Genomic DNA, 17,353 nt, shown 5'->3' on the forward strand with positions numbered 1-17,353 from the left:
AAATAACTGCTAAATCTAAACTTAATGCTAAAGTAATCTATAACTCAATTCTAAATATTTTATGACAATATTTTAACACGTTCCTACTTCAATAGTTTATTAAAACAGAAAAATGCAATGAAGAATTAGAACTACACGGCTCGTTATCTTGAAACCTCTTAATATTAGTCATCCCAGTACTCTCACTATAATTATTGATATACTTTACTATACATAATATTTTGCATAATTAATTGTCACCTCTATTTAGAAGAAATATTGTTATAACAATATTATACATTATTCTTCTAAACTACTTAACTTCACAGTTTGGCTTCCCCCGCACCGTGTGCCGCACTTCAGGTTCGTTTAATTGTAGATTTACATTTGACACAGTCGCTGGTCTATAACATGCCTTTCCGCCAGCGCCTCGCGCCGGCCGCTCGCCATAAAACCCAAATATTTGCCCCCAGCCCGCCTCGCAGTGTTTATGTTGCTTTTCAATTCCCCGCTTTTTATCATTTATTAACCGTATTGTTACTTCAACTACACTTTCCTTCTAAAACCAACACAATATTCCAAACCTCGAAATTCGCTTTGAAAGTGGTAGTATTTCTGTAAGTTTGTTCAATTTTTCTTAACACAGTTCTATTTCTATTATTAATCTATTTATAATTTTATTTTATTAACTCTGACTATTGTTAAAAATACAAAATCAAAATCAGATCATTTTATGATACTTAGGTAGTGTTTTTCATGAGAAGGCATCTTGTTCTCTATTTGTATAAAAATGAACACGATGAAAGTATTTTAATTAAACTATAACTTTTAATAACACAAATTAATACATACATAATATTATCTACCTTAACAGTAAAACAGGTTCTGATGATACAGTTGCATAATTAAACTCTGTACTAAGATGCTAGTCGTAGTTAGGTCACAGGCAAGTTTTTATAATCTAGAACAAGATAAACGTAGCGGTGCGTACCTGAATGGACCCGTTTCTAATTACACTTTTACATATTATTACCCACAATATGCCCACAATATGTATTTTTTAATTAATGTAATTTTTCTTGGAATAAACGTGTGTTTATTTTTCTAACTGTTATAATATGTACTAATCAACTTACATTGGACGTTATAATATTATCTTTAGTAATCGACAAGAGTTAATGTAGTTTTTGGTGATTTACACAAATATTCGAAATAAATAATAACATTTGTTTTTATTGAGTAAGTTTTCTTTATTGTAGAACTAGATAGGGTTTGTGTCATTACCGATGAAGCTTTGTATGTAAGTACCTAATTTAAAAGATCTTAAACAAACAACGTAACAATTAGCAGATGGCCGCCAAACAATACGTGAGTTTTCCGCAGATATTAATCTAACGTTTAAACTCCAAAGTTCCGAACCCTTGAGTGATGAGTCATTACAACCTCGTATAACATTTAGCGCAGACCCAGTCCACCTGCCAACCAGCGATGTAAGCGGTAAGCGGTAAGTGGTAAGCGGTAGATAAGATAATTAATTCGATTCGTTAAGTCCGTGAAAGCCGAGGTGTCTCCAACTAACTGCTTGATTATAAGTTTGCTTCAATTAAAATGATCAAACGAATCACGTTCAGCTTATTACGGCGGTCGGAACTTGGAGCAATTAATCGTAAAGGGCTCCGCAAACAAATCGGCTCGGATATTATTTGGAACTAACAGTCTTTCTGGGTTATGACGTCATTAGCACAGATACTGTTTGCAATGAATATTAATTGGCAAGGATATAAATTTCTTAAACTATTGTAGTTTGTGGCGAATGAAGTTACTAAAATTAACTACCTAAGCGTTGATTCGATAGTAGTATCGATGGAAATCTAAAATCTAATCCATGAATTTTAGTAATTTAAAACAAGAAACGCTTCCCTGCAAATTCATTTCATGCGCGAAACTTAGAGCCAGAAACTTGTTTTTAAAGAAAACAAAGTTTCGACATGCACATAACATGTTCGCAATTTTCAGTCACAAAATATAACAAAAGAACTTTTAGGATAATTATCTTGCGGCTCTAACTTCGAATGCAATAGAGAAATGTTCATAATATATGAAAAGAAGTTAACAATGCTTTTGAATGAAATAGGGTCGAATGTAAACACAAAAACATTTCAATTAAAGCGCATTTTCAGCTGTCGCAGTTGAGTCCCGTTGCGTATGAAAGTTAAGCTTTTTATACACTATGCGTTCAAAATTTTACCATTTTACCAATAAAAACATTGGTACATTATGTTTACAAAAACAATCTAGTGTATCAATGAAAATTAACTTAAACTACGCCGCAAAATATGCTGATATTTCATGAAAAAAAAATTTATTTTATTCTAGTTATTTTTAAACTTTTACAGGATATAAAAACATGATCGTGTGGCGGGTAGAAACTTGCAATAGAAATAATAGAGTTACTCGGTTCAACACACACACTGACCTTAAACTAAGTTAATTATGTAGAACCTTCACTCGACGTTATCTCGAGATAACCTTTCCTTTCCCCTTTCAAGCTCAAGTTTTCTTTTCGTGACCAAAAGCCTCTACGAGTACCCTTCTGCGATTCCATTTATCCTTAAACTAAAAGTCATGTAATCATCTTGTGTTAAGAAGGATAGACGCAATAGACAGAATATAGTATAAGTAATTACATTCCCCTAATTGACATTTTTTATTAAAATTTTCAATAAATTTACATTTCTGCATAGCAATCGTAGCGTTTTGCAAGCCCGCGTGTCAGAGCCCTATCGTAAGCTTTTTATTTTGTTTTTGATTACTCTAGAGTTGCATTGCCTGTCTCTCCGCGTCAGCAAATTGAATAAAAAATATTTATTCCCATTTTATAGTGTTCGTTTATTATTCATAAAAGCGTCGCCGAATTTCATGATAAATTAAGTAACAATTTTTTCGCCGGCACAAGGGTTGTTTCGGGAAACGTAATCAAGTGAATTTACGAGGGGAGGATCATTCTTCAATTGAGAACCGCGGATAGGACAGGCCCTTCGCATAAAAAACTCATTTCGTAACAAATAGATGGGCAAGAATTCAGTACGATTCGCCCAATTCGAGATTTGGGGACCGCGGAACGCTCGCCGCGATTGCTCTGAAACATCTTGACGGTCGACTCGTTTGCATAAACTTTACTGTCCTTGTAAAACACGACTTCATTACGTTACGACTCTACTCATAATTTAAAGACCCATCTCAAATTTGGGGAACACGCTAACTTCATTTACTTACACGCAGATAACGTAGACGAATAATAATTACTTCATGTTCAAATGAATTCGCAGCAAAATATTTTCCTACGTTATTCTGAGTTAATCGTTAACATTGAGATGAAAAGCAATAGGAATGTGCGGATTATTTAGGATATTAGAATATAAAGGGTAAGATATTTATTTCTACCTTTTATGCAGTATTTCTTTTGTAATTAGCATCTTAATAAATCTGTAATCTGTAAACATAATTTTTAGTTACTGTCTGTCTGATTATACTACCATAATATAATTAGGTAGAGAAAATAATACCATTATTTTTCTAATGTACGATGGTTTAATATTTCGCATCAAAGCTAGACAAACAAGCTAATACATATGCAAATTAAAACATAGCGACTGGACGTCACAACAACCACAATATATTTTTATCACTTTCAACCCATTCTAACCAGCTCTTTCGTTTATTTCAGTATGTAAACACACGTATAAAACAGGACTTTAAATTTTAAAGATAAGAAGTACAAAATCCGCATGAAAAGTCGAAGTAGTACATTTAAATATGTATCTATTTGGAGCTGCTCTTAAGCCTCTCAGACAGTCGGATGCACTCAGGCACAATTTGCTAAAGGTTACCTAGGCTTAAACTTGTATGGCCTAGAAACTCAGCTTGACTTCAGCTCAATGTTCTCGCATCATTTGGATTAAGTATCTCTCTATTGAGCGATTTAAGTTTCTTTTAAAATATATTTTAAGGTAAAACAGGAGAATCTTTAATCTAAACATAATGTTTGGCATCTCTATATACATTTTTGAATGACCAAAATCAAATTTATAATCGTATTTATCTACTGTTAATTTTATCCTCATGAATCAAAAATATCAATTATATATTTTGTTGTAATAATGTTATGTATTTTATCGTTAGATCGTATAGATTTTTAATGACTTCTATTATGATTATTAATTAATGATTTCAAAGATCTATACAAGCAGACTAAGTGCCCCGTTAAATTTGTAACAGCATTAGTTAGTTCGTACATCTTCACTTTGTGCCAAGTTCTATGATCCGCTTACGAGTTGTAACTTTGACAGCACCTAGCTCACGAAGCTCTTTGTTTTCTAGTATTTATAAGTCATTGTTTTAAACAATACGTTAGAATATATCTAGAACAGTGGCAGTGTTGTTACGCGTGGTTCTTGTATACTATCTGCATTCTGATGTGGCTATTGTTTGATTAAAAAAAGAAATGTGATTTCATTTAAATGATATGTTTGTTTTCAAGGAATATTGTTTTAAAAATCGATGTTCGTTAAAATAATTATCGAAAAATGAAATTACATACACGTATAAGTTAACAGGAAGGTGGTTATAGCCAGGCGATTTATTTATGGAGCTGTTTTCCTTAAATCCATACTAATATTATAAATGCGAAAGTAACTCTGTCTGTCTGTCTGTTACTTAATCACGCCTTAACTACTGAACCAATTTGCATGAAATTTGGTATAGAGATATTTTGATATCCGAGAAAGGACATAGGTTACTTTTTATCTCGGGAAATAGGATAGGTTTTATCCCGTAAATCCCACGGGAACGGGAACTATGCGGGTTTTTCTTTGACTGTGCGGGCGAAGCTGCGGGTGGAAAGCTAGTGCTTTATAAAAGGATCTTTCAGATGAGTGTGATTGATTGACAGTGGAATGTAAATAAACTCATGTAGGTACGAATTTTGTGAACGGGATATGAATCAAAATATAAAAGTTTCAGTTGAGTTTTGTTTTGTAAATACATCACGAATGTAACTGAAATTCGTTATAACTTTTTCTTCTAATTTCACTTTTACGTGGAAATATATAATAACGTACGGCGTACCTACTCAAAGTTCATTATTATCCAACATATTCCAGATACTCTATCCTCTATACAAACGTATTTGCTTTCACTTCCCTTAACATTTGACACAGAAGCTAAAGACAAACGGCGACGTGGCGATTGGAAATGTAACATTTGATTCCCAAACACTAAGTACACAGTTCAATATTGAACAGTAGCGAGTGGGCGGAGGGGGGGAGGGGGTGGTTGGCTAGAGAGGGGAGGGGGGTAGTCTCGTTGAAATTCATGAAGATGTTAACGCGACAACAATTGATGGCGTTTAGGTTGCGTCGGTAATGAAGCTGCGTGAACAAACATACGAAGGGCTTGCTGATTGTGGAACTTGTACCCTTATGTGATATTATAGCGTGTATTTTGTTTAATTGGTGCTCTATTCTATTTGGCTTATAGCCTATACTAGTTTAGTGGTTGAGGCGTAAAATCTTAACAGGCAGACAGATAGAGATACTTTTGCATTTATAATAGGATTAGAATTGTTAGCACAGAATACCTATGTTTTGAAATTGTTTTTAAAATAATATTCTTTCAATTTCTCACTTAAACGGTACTCTCAATTTTATATCAGTTATAGTTTAAAATCAATAGGTACTTGAAATAACGGAATAAAACTTCAACATAAATTAAACATGTAACATTTTCTGCAGAAATGTGCAAATTATATTTTCAGAAAACAAAAGGTTTACGAATTAAACAGAAAGCTACCTGTCATTAACAGCGGCATTGTTAAAAAAGCGGTTTTTCTTTATGTTACCATTAATTTTATCGCAGTACATTTCGTGTCAGCGCGTTTTTAAGCCCTAGGCTATAAAGCTGTCGCCCGCTCCAGTACTTAGAAGTCTAAAATAGTGCTCAGGAGTGCTTCATACGATTACGTCACTTCCCCTAAGGCTTAGTTATGAGATGCCCAAATGTAGGTCCCCGGAATTGTTTTAAAATGTAATTAATTCTGGCTACAAAAATTACCTAATCTTCGTGCTGCGGGAAAACTTTCTTGTCGTGAAATTTTTAACTATATGTGATTATGAAGGTAATTTGCGTTTTAAATTTTAGTTTTTTGCCTGTACTTTCACATCTCTTACCAAAGAGACATCCTCTTCGATATGGCAAGAAGTGATTAATGATTTAGGAATATTTTAATGCATGTGTGAATATTATAAAACCTAAAGAATAAATTATTAAATTATTTTGTAACTAATTCAAATTCATGCAAAGTCAAATTAATTAAAACTTTTCAATTCATGCTTTATGCAAACTGTTAAAAATATTAAGTACTAGCGGTCCGCCCCGGCTTCGCCCGTGGTACATATTTAAGTTTTCTCTACATAAAAACCATCCTCGTACTTCAAGGAATATAATAAAAAAAGAATTATCGAAATCGGTTCAGCCGTTCTCGAGTTATGCGCTTACCAACACATTTTGCGATTCATTTTTATATATAACGAATAGTAATTTAGTAAATTACCTATAAAAATCTATTCCACCGTAAATTTTTACCCCCGAACGATACATAAATCGATAGCATCGCAACAATTCATTTAGAACACTCCAAAAGACAGCGAGATAAATCATAAGATTACTGGGACCTCGCGCTAAGTCCCCCAATGTGTGCCGGGTCAAAGTCAAGGTCGGGCCATTTGCGGGACTTGCCCCACGATAATGCCATACAACCCCGCTCAGTAAAAAAGGTCGGAGACGCGGGCGCTGTCACGAATGCTTGACCTTCATTTGAATTAGGCCGTGTTACCGCTCTATCTACAGGCTTTTAACATTTAGCGATGGTTATTTTAGACATTGTTAAGACTGAATAGGATGAGAAAATAATGTAATACGATTTTTGAAATGATATTACTTCGTTAGTAACTTGGTATAAAAAATGTCTTGATTTTCAAGGAAGCAAGAAATTGTTACATTAACGTGATTATTTTTTACATCATCACGACAATTCTTCCAGACGAAGAGTACACATAATATAAAGCATAATTTGCTCTGTTAATCATATGATTACACATCCTACCTAGCCTTTTCAATTTATTAAACTATAAAAAACCCTTATACATTGTATATCTAATCTAAAATGACATCGGTCAGGCGCCAATCGCAAACAAGGAGTCAGTTAATACTGAATTAGTAAAGCAATAATAATGTTCGGTCTATTTAGCAGTGTATTTACGGCTACAGGCGACAGGCGAGCTGTCTCGTTACTCGCAAATGTCAAGCGACGAGCGGTAAAGATGAATGGAGCGTTGGCACAGACTCCGCTAGATTCGCTAGAATATACCAATGTGCTTGTGTACGTAGCTTGAGCAATCAAAATGTTTTAATGACTTTTGTTAACTTCGAATGTGTTGTGTTTAGTGAAATTAAATTAGTAATTATAATTGTATTTCATTGAAACTTTTAAATCAGAAAGAGAGAGCACACCTGTCATACACATTCCTTTTTGTATAATATTTCCCATATTTTTTCGGTTAATATTCGCATAAACAAGAGCGTGTTTGATCTCAACACAATAATGTATCGCAGACGCCTCAAGTGGCTCCCTATTCGCCTCCGACATCATCTCCACTGCCTTCAATTACTATACCGTATCCTTTTCGATCCTTCCACTCCTTCCTACCTTAAGAATAACTTCATTTTTCAACACTGCGAAAACTACTCTCTTCGATCAGCTGACAAACTTATTTTGTGTATTCCCTCTCATCGCACCAATTTTTATGCGGGTTCTTTTGCTGTCTCTGCCGTCAAGTTATGGAACTCCCTATTACCTTTAAAAATCAGACTTGCTCCTTCCTTATCCTCTTTTAAACATCATGTCCGTAATCATTTCCTCTTAACTGCCTATAATTCAGATTAGTTTATGTAGTATACTTCTATTTAGACATTTATATTTATTTATATATATATATATATATTATATATATTTATATAGTTACTACTATGTAGTATGCATATGTGTATGTATGTATGTGTATCTTATGATATATTTGTATTTCATATATTTATTTAGGTAATATTAGTAATATTATTATTTATATATTTTTTTCATTTTTACGTATTTATATCATGTACTGTATAAAATGTGTATATATTTTATTGTATTCTCTTATTATTTCTACCCTATTCTAAAAATATGTTTTTATTTTGTCTGACAACATTTTGCGCTTCTTTGCCTTTCTCCCCGTGGTTGCCTGGCAGAGATCACTGCATAGTGATAAGGCCGCCCTTTGTGCTTTTTAATCTTATTTTTGTAACCTTTATGTATATTTTGTTTTTTGCTCAATAAAGTGTTAAATAAATAAATAAATAAATAAATGTATGAGTAATATGATTCGGTATACTATAATACTGGAAAAGGTTCAATGCGGGTTTGAATATTTAATACTATTGGTTTTATGTTCACTTCTCTATTATTTTAAACCTGAAAAAAACATATTCACAGATTTTATAGTCAATATTTCAAATAAATTGAAAATATCAGATTGTACCGTAGTTTTCTTTTAATAATAAAATATCGTAGAGTATTTTTGTGGTAAATTGAATCCAATTAACACACCCGGCTTCGCGTTAAAATTTTAATAGATTCTCTCAGAAAATAACGTTAAAATATAGTTTCTAGTCTAGAACAATTTATAATCTAAGTGCGAGACAATAGGTACTAGGTACCAGGCTGTCAGAACACGCGAGAGCTTGCTTTTAGCTAATACCATTACGGTCAGGTGCACTTGAAGCAGCACATATTTGCAAACGACTTATTTATACACTTATAAATTGGGTCGAGAAGTAATTTCATGTGACCTTATGAAAAATGTTTACGTCGAAATTTTCTTTAATGTTAATGTTTTAACTTTTAAGTGGGTCGTGCTGAGTATTTTTAGATTGATTTAAAGTTATGTCAACGTTTTTATGAGTAATAAATGTAAAAGTTACAAATACACAATATTATATAATTATATAACAAACATATAAAACATATATAATATACCTATGTAATTTTAAAATGGTATCCACCACCTACAGTTCAGGAAAACACTTCGGTATACCGCATCCTAAACTCTATCATGAGTTTTTATTCATGTTTTAGAGAAAACTAAAAGGAATACACTTTCCACACAAGACAACTATAACAGCTAGTTTATCACATTACCAAGTGTTCGATAATCCCGTTAGTTGTATCTCACATTACTATTACCATATTTCTCATAATCATAAAATAATTTCATCAACTTTCTAACTCCAAATACATCGGCTAAGTGCAAAAGAATAGTCAATTTAGTCATAAAGGCAAGATGGTAAAAGTTGTTTTTGTTTTTGGCCGTTCAAAATGATTAATGGCGAAATGAAAAAGTTCTGGCAAATTGTTATGATAATTATATAAAAACGTAAATAACGTCTGGAACTTTCCGGATAAAGGGTCTTTCTGTATCGAGGTTATTTGTTTTGCCTTAGCATCAACTTTCTTAGGATATTAAACATTCTTTATTAATATTAATATTTAACTAACCGCCCCACTATGGGACAGAACGGTATAAACCATCTCAAAAATGGTTTGGGTCAAAATTGTCGTACAGACGATTTTTTGGTGGCATTACATTCCTGAATAAACGAACTATCCGATAAAATAGATGAAATTAAATTTAAATCAGTTTTATCTCATTAAATTTCACAGTAAACCTGAGTAGTCATATTTTCTTACTTAGCACGTAATCTATTTCTGAAGTTTAACGTATGATAATTTCTAAGTTTCCCATTAAAATTAATATGTATCATACATTTTTGGATTGACTAGGATCTGAAGTTTATGAATTAGTAAATATTTTATGCGAAATATTTTGCCACATTTTAATTTTAATTTTTTTGTGAATCATTGAATTTTATCGTCTTTTTCATTTTCAAATTGAGTTTTCGTCTTTGCCGAAAGCTGCCGAAGTTGAGTTATTATGATTTTTAGATTCTTTAGTTATTCAAAATTCCAAAAAGGTAAAAAAAACCTGCGTCATTACTGCGCCTTTTCGAGCTAGATGCTGAAATGTGAAGAGAGGGAGAAAAAAATTATGTAAACCAATTTAACGTTTCTACTTGTTATTAAAATTCTAAATGACATATATAACTTAAAATAGTTTTTTTTTACCTTCACACCTATGATAACAATATTAACATAATTAATTAATAATTATATTGTTGTAGAATCCATTGCGTTAATTGTAATCTGCCTATAGGTTAAATAATTTGTATGGGAATTTTTTTTTATCATTTTTCTCATTGGTTTGCATAAGTTATTAAAACTCAGGTCCTATATAACCCCAACAATTTCAGCATTTATAACAAAGTATTGAGATACTTCTTCACAGTAATATAACTGTTGAAAGTCTAAAAATATAAAAATGAGTGTGTTTGTGTTCGCCGCGATATATGTCTGCTGTTAATAAGTGGTAAAATTCTGAAGGACTTGAAAAATATTTATTAGAAAATTTTCATCTATCAGCGGTGATATATATATTATACATCACTGTATTCGTTATTTAGGCTAAATCACGTCCGAAAGTGTTCGCGTTCAGCTGCAATGGAAGAAACATCTTGCTGTATACAACAGATCCCTATATGTATATCCAGTATATAAAGACAACATATTTAAAAAAGACCAAAAATTCCAAAAGAATTGTTTGAAGAATCTTAATAGCTTCTGGTATTTAATAAGGAACAGTTGTTTTATTGTAACATTTTTAATATAGGTACCTACTCAACTCAATAATTATTTTATTATTTTCTAAGTTTTATTTTTTTTTAAGTATAAAGTCTTGAAATGTTTGTTTAATACATAAGCAATGTTTGTTCTGTTAAGATAAGAGGAAAATTATTAAATAATGTAAGATTTTTGTAAGAAAATTTACGAAAGTTTGTTTGTATTTGTTTTTAAACAAAAAAATAAAATTACCAAAACAAAAATGGACTTGGTTTATTATAGCGTAGTTATTCAAGAATGCGTATACCAAAATTCAAGTAAAAAGTACGAGAAACAAAAAAGTTATAGATTTTTGAGATGGTTTATACCGTTCTGTCCCATAGGCGCCCTTTCAGTTTTACCACAACAATTGTTTCATAAACTCTTTATAAGTCGTAAACGTATAATCAGCAGTAAATGTAAATAAATAGCAACATAATACAATAGCAAAATTGAATAAATAGCTCTATATTTTACTTTTAACACGTTTTATCATAGAGACGTTGGGTCTGATCCGCGAAGTACCTAAACTATAAAATCAAAAGCCTTTCTTTGTTAAGGAAACATACTGATTACCCACTTTACTAAAAAGCAGCAACGCCATGTCATCTAACATAGAAATGATCACAAAGACGATACAGAGTATAAAAACCCACACATCTGCCATTGTCTCTAACACACTTAGAGCAAATGCACTAGAATGCATCTAGCTCGGAACTGCCACGAGCAGGTAAATAAATTGTTCCAAGTTGAGTTTGCGAGCATTATGCAGCGCGTCATAATCCGCGCCGGCTTACTGCTGAAAAATGTACTGAACTAAGTTTAGGTACTGTTGGAAATTTAGAGAGAATATTAGCCTCAATTGGGTCACGCTTGCTATTCAATTATAACGTTTCGGTTACGCTTATCTGAATTTGAACTTGTTACTTTTTTATGTGTATGACTTTATGCTAGTTTTTATGTATATTTAGAAGTTTCAGATCATGTGTATTTATTTTATTACCTAAAAAAAGTCTACCTGAGGTTGAGACAAATATCTAACCTGCTACCGAACTCCAATACTTCAAAGAAAACATTTTTTCAATGAACAACGGTAAATACTCAAAAAAATATACTAAATTCATTAACAGCTGGTATCGCAAAAGCCGGAGCTACAGCCGTCAGCGTCGCAGCGCTTACAAGCGAGGGGGTCCGCAGTTCACCAAACCAACATGCAAAGTGGATATTAAAAATGTGAATTTCACTTTGCATGCAAATAATACGATGTAAACGTTCCACATTCATTAGGCTATCTGCGTTTGTAGGAAAACACTCATTATGCCGAGCTTTTTGTTTTCGCTAAACGGTACATTTTAATATTGCACTGAAATTTTGAATAAAATATTTTGATAGATTAATTTGCGTTCTATTTGCCCGCGCATTCTAGTGCCGGTTCAAGCTAGGAATATTTCAAATTAAAATGGCAATTCGTTAAATTCTAATTATTTGGATGCTTCGAATTTTCATTTTGTTTTTCATGAACAATGGAATTATGGCTGTATTCTAAGTTATGTTGGGTACTCCTAACATTTTGGAATACATTTAAGATTCCATTGAATATTAATATCATTCACAGAAAAATCAATTTACCAAACATTTAATTCACTTTCGAGCACATTTAATTGAATTCATTTCAATTATCATCCTATTTATTTACCTGACACACATTTAATAAAAGCTTATTTTGTTAGTCAATTTATTTCAGAAATTTTATTTTTAAATGAAACTTTATATTGAAGCATAATATCAATGAATTTATTTTGACATGACCGCAGGTTCAATTAATCTTGTTTATTGGTTTATTCTCTTGAAAAGGTTTTGAATATTTTGATAGGACAACTTTTTCAAATTATAATACCCATCCCTGGAGATTCACAGAAATTAAAAGTAAGAAATAACTTGGAGTTATGTCGAAACAAAAGATTTTCGTTAATTTATATTCAAACATTAGTTTGCCTGTCATCTCGCCTCTAATGAACCCGCTAAGAAACTTAGTTACGTTTGAGTAGGGCTGCCACAAGTAACTAATAGTGAGTGAAATATCCAGCAAAGATTTTCACCATGAAACATAGAAAAAAAATAGTTTCTTCTTTATTCTTACCTTATATAAGTATATAAATTATAGTTGTCGACATATTCCCGCACAGTGGTTTTATAATAATGCATTTATAACAAAATACTAATAAAGTTTCATGTAACCACAGTAATAATTTGCTATGAAACTGCATGCATTACAAAATTTCAGGAATTTTGTCATGATATCGCTTTAAAATTTATATTAAAAGCGAACCTTTTATGACCCTGAATATATTATGCTACATAAATAAAAAAGTTATTTTAAAATATCTTTATTAAGGATAATGAGCTGCAATATTCGTGCTGCAGTGATTTTTTTATAATCAATTATTTACATATAAATATTTCATCTCTGTTCATATTTCATTTCTTGAAATAATATTTATTCTAAGTCTTACTAAAGTCATCAACAACTCAAATACTATAAGGAGGTAGCCCTTCTCCCAGTGTATATGTTGTCGTCACGAGCTTACCATTAGCACTTCGAGCGCTGCGCCGCGGCCGTTCCCATAGCGAGGAAAGTTCAACTATCATGAAAAAACACATCAACGCTATCATTACTCTAGTGCGAGATTTATTGAGAAGCTGTGGTTTATATAACTGACTATAAAAGTTAAGGGAGTGGTAATGAGTGAGTTAATAATGAATGTAATCATTTGTGCTGTCAACTTGTCTCTCACTGTTTAAATTTATAGAAAAGAATTGTATAAATTAGCATGTTATAACTTAATGTTTAGCAACTGTTTTAAATTCTTCCAAATTAGCCTTATTTATTTATGGTAATATTATATTTTCAACATTGACAATCAAATTCATAAATTAGGTATGTCGATATAATTTTATTTTCATTCATAAAAAAAAAAATATTCAATTGTAGAGATAGCTCTACACTTAAATATACTTATTTTGTATTATATTATTTATCTCTTTTTTACAACAAAATTACGCGGGCTAAATAAAACGTCAGTTTAAATCGCAACCTTTCTGACATCGCTCCATTGGTGTCCATTTACATCGAACCCTTATGAGCCGTACCTTCAAAACCTTTGTCATTGATAAGGGTCAATTTATTAAATATACAATATACGTATGTAATGTACGTCAAGGTGCAAGGTGACAAGTAAACCGCTGTTTTTATTATGAGTATGTTCAAACCACTAGCGCACTAACTATCATTGTTTTCAGTTTACTAATTAAGCAGCAATGGTTAATTGGTTAGTTAGCTTTTATTTGACCTTTTCACAGAATTTTATAAAATTTATTGCTCCTTCAGTAATGCTATAAAGCAGTTTGTTTATGTGTAATCCTCTAATAAATATAAATATGATCAAACCCAATTAATTATCAACCGAATACTGGAAAAGGCTTCGGACCATAATCCTACAATCCCTCTGCTATAATATGTACAAGTTACAAATAATATCCACTGGGGTCTAACGGTCGGCCAGTCGGATCCAGCGAAGAACTCATTTTAATTATTTTAAGCAAGAGATGAACATTTAATTAAGAAAACGCTGTGTTTAAACGTTGGAAGTATCAGTAAAGAATCAATAAAGAAGGAAACGGTGTACGTGTTAGTTTTGAGAATAAACTTTCTTACAGAGAGTTGAATATAATTTGCATTTTGAGAAAACTTCCTCCGCTTAGTCCGTTATTTCTTAGTTTTATTAAAACATATTTAATATAACAATTCTCGTGAGAGCAGTAGACGAGGGAAATACCTACGTTGAGTATATTTTCAGGTTTTACTTTGAAATTCGGCGAATTATTCTGTTTTTGTAATATGCTATATTTACACTCTTATTAAAAAGTTGCTTCTCGTCCAAGCAAAAATAATTTGTGTTTTCATTAGATAGTAATAAAAAAGCGGGAACTTTATATTATATTTTGGGAGAAAGGTATAATAATATGTCAAAAGGTAACATTCTGTTGAGCTCTACAATTTCCATTTTCCATGAATTAGGGTCTCTAAATTAACCTAAATCCCGTTTTTTCAGGTGTAAACCATCAATTTTTTTTATTCTATTAACAAATAAACATATTTAAAAGAACCTCTTATAGCCATTTAGACTTCTTACAAGTGGAATGTAACCGATACTCCGCTATCCCATTCATCTTCAGAAGCGTCTCCGTTAATCGCCTCGCTTTTTATCAACTATTTAAAATACTGTGGAAATATTTATAGCATTCCACTTTTCTTCCGTGAAGCAATATCGAAGATATTCTAAGTATAAAAGTCCTCGTATTTTTTCCTGTAAATAAAAATGTTTCGAGTACTTTTCAGGTAACTTACTTGCTTGATAATCTACACTAAAAAATCTTTGTAAATTACGCGATTATAATTTAAAACATTAAGGTTTATTTGATAAAAAAAATTACTCTCTATAAAAATTGCGTCATTTTATAATTAAATGTTTTGATACTGAATGTAAAAAAAAAGAAAACAGACTAATTTAAATTACAGCTGATACGATTCTCCTTATCCCTTCACAAGTAGTATAACCCATGCCCGCTATTAACCTTACACTGAACACAAATCCATGTACCCCATTTACTATCAAATAAATAACACATTCGATATTGCCATTCAATCCACGTGTCTCTAAATCTTGTACGTAATTCAGGAAAATAGTTTCAATCGCTTGAACTCAAACGTCGCGACCCACGTCCCATCCCACCCCACGCCACGCCACGCGACGTTGCGTACATTCTGATTTACATCACTTGAAATTCCGAACTACCTGCTTGAAAGATATAACGAATCACTATGATTTTAATATACTTAGTTTTAAATTAGTATGGCAGACACAAAATTTATTTTAAAAAGGATTATTAGCTAGTTTTTTTGTTTATACGTAGCTCGGTCTTCACGCGCGTCGTTTAGGATTCGTCAAATTATGTACAGTAAAAACTATGATTTTAAAATTATTATTATTTAAAATCTCTAAGTCAATCTCAAGAATAGAATTATTGTTGAAGTCAAGTATCACACACGCGTTACGGAAGATCGTTTAACCCTCTCCTCCTCCGCCGCTTTTATCTCTCTGACATAGGCGTTGGCTTTTATTGCTTAGCTAACAAAAGAGCATGCGGGTCAACTTATGACTCTTGACTCTATATATATAAAAGACTTTTATAAATTCAAACCATCGAACCTTAATATCATGAATGTTACCGTTTATGTCTTCTGATTTGGTTATTTGCTCATAAATCACTAAAATACGTATATACGTAGGTATATGGTATCTCTTAAAAACTCCACAAGCGTCTCATACAAAACAAAAATATAATTGTTAGCCAAGCTTCGACGTCGCTTGTGATTCAGGAGACACTCCGAGCATCCACTTGACGTCTCTCGACCTACATCTTACTGCCGAATGTTTTCCTCACCGCTCGGAATTAACTTAGGACTTTTCGCTTAAATCTATTGACATTTTCTTATTGGTTCCTTCAATTGTTTTGACGTTTGTGTAATGATGTCGCTTTGGTTTTCGCTTGGAGGAAATCGTAACATTTCAGAAATGAAAGTGTAATAATAATATGTCAGCTTAAACGACCTTTAAAAAAGTTTTACTTCCATTCAACGTAAAATAGCATATGATTAGTGTGTATTATTATAGTTATATATCTATCACCGAATAATAACAAGTAAATAATACAATTTATCGTTCCTTTATAAACCTACGAAGGTTTATAAATTTCCTAGGAAATTTGTAAACTTGCGGATCTTGTTATATTCCGGTGACATATCCATTTAAAATGTTAACATGTCGACAAATCATAATTGATACCTTTTTACAAATTAAGCTTGTAATGCATTATAATATAATATTATGATTTGTATAAGTAATATAACTTCTACAATAATGTACTGTGTAAATCAGTCTGTATTAAATATATTAGAACATCGTAAGCCTTGTCGACATTTAACCACATCCGTCCGGCCGAAACAGGCGTACAGTTGTACATGCACATGCATGTACACTTGTACAGGGGTGCAATCGCATTCGGTCACATGTTGTGGTGGTAAGGTGACACTCAGGATATATCGATTGCTTTTGTATAAAAAGGATCCCTTCAGCCAAGGTTACCACCAAGTTTAACATATTGAAGTGAAGGGATAGTGCAATTTATAGCTCTTATTTCACATGTTTTGTGTGTAAGTAAGACCCTACTATTCCTTATTAAGTTTTTATTGTGTAATGATTGAAAATTGTAATAAAATGTTCTTCTCAAGTAACAGACTAAACAACAACTAACTAAGAAATACGCTCACACTTATAATGTTAAACAAGAACATTTTCTAAACAAAGCGTTGTTATAAGTTCCCTGTTCACTATAAAACTGGGTCGTAACACACACTTACGTGTAAATTAAACAGTATTGAAGGTG

The sequence above is a fragment of the Colias philodice genome, chromosome 15, assembly GCF_061535455.1.
Source record: "Colias philodice isolate Cphi_HAF_F1 chromosome 15, ilColPhil1 Martin Lab GWU primary, whole genome shotgun sequence".
Classification (NCBI taxonomy): Eukaryota; Metazoa; Arthropoda; class Insecta; order Lepidoptera; family Pieridae; genus Colias; species Colias philodice.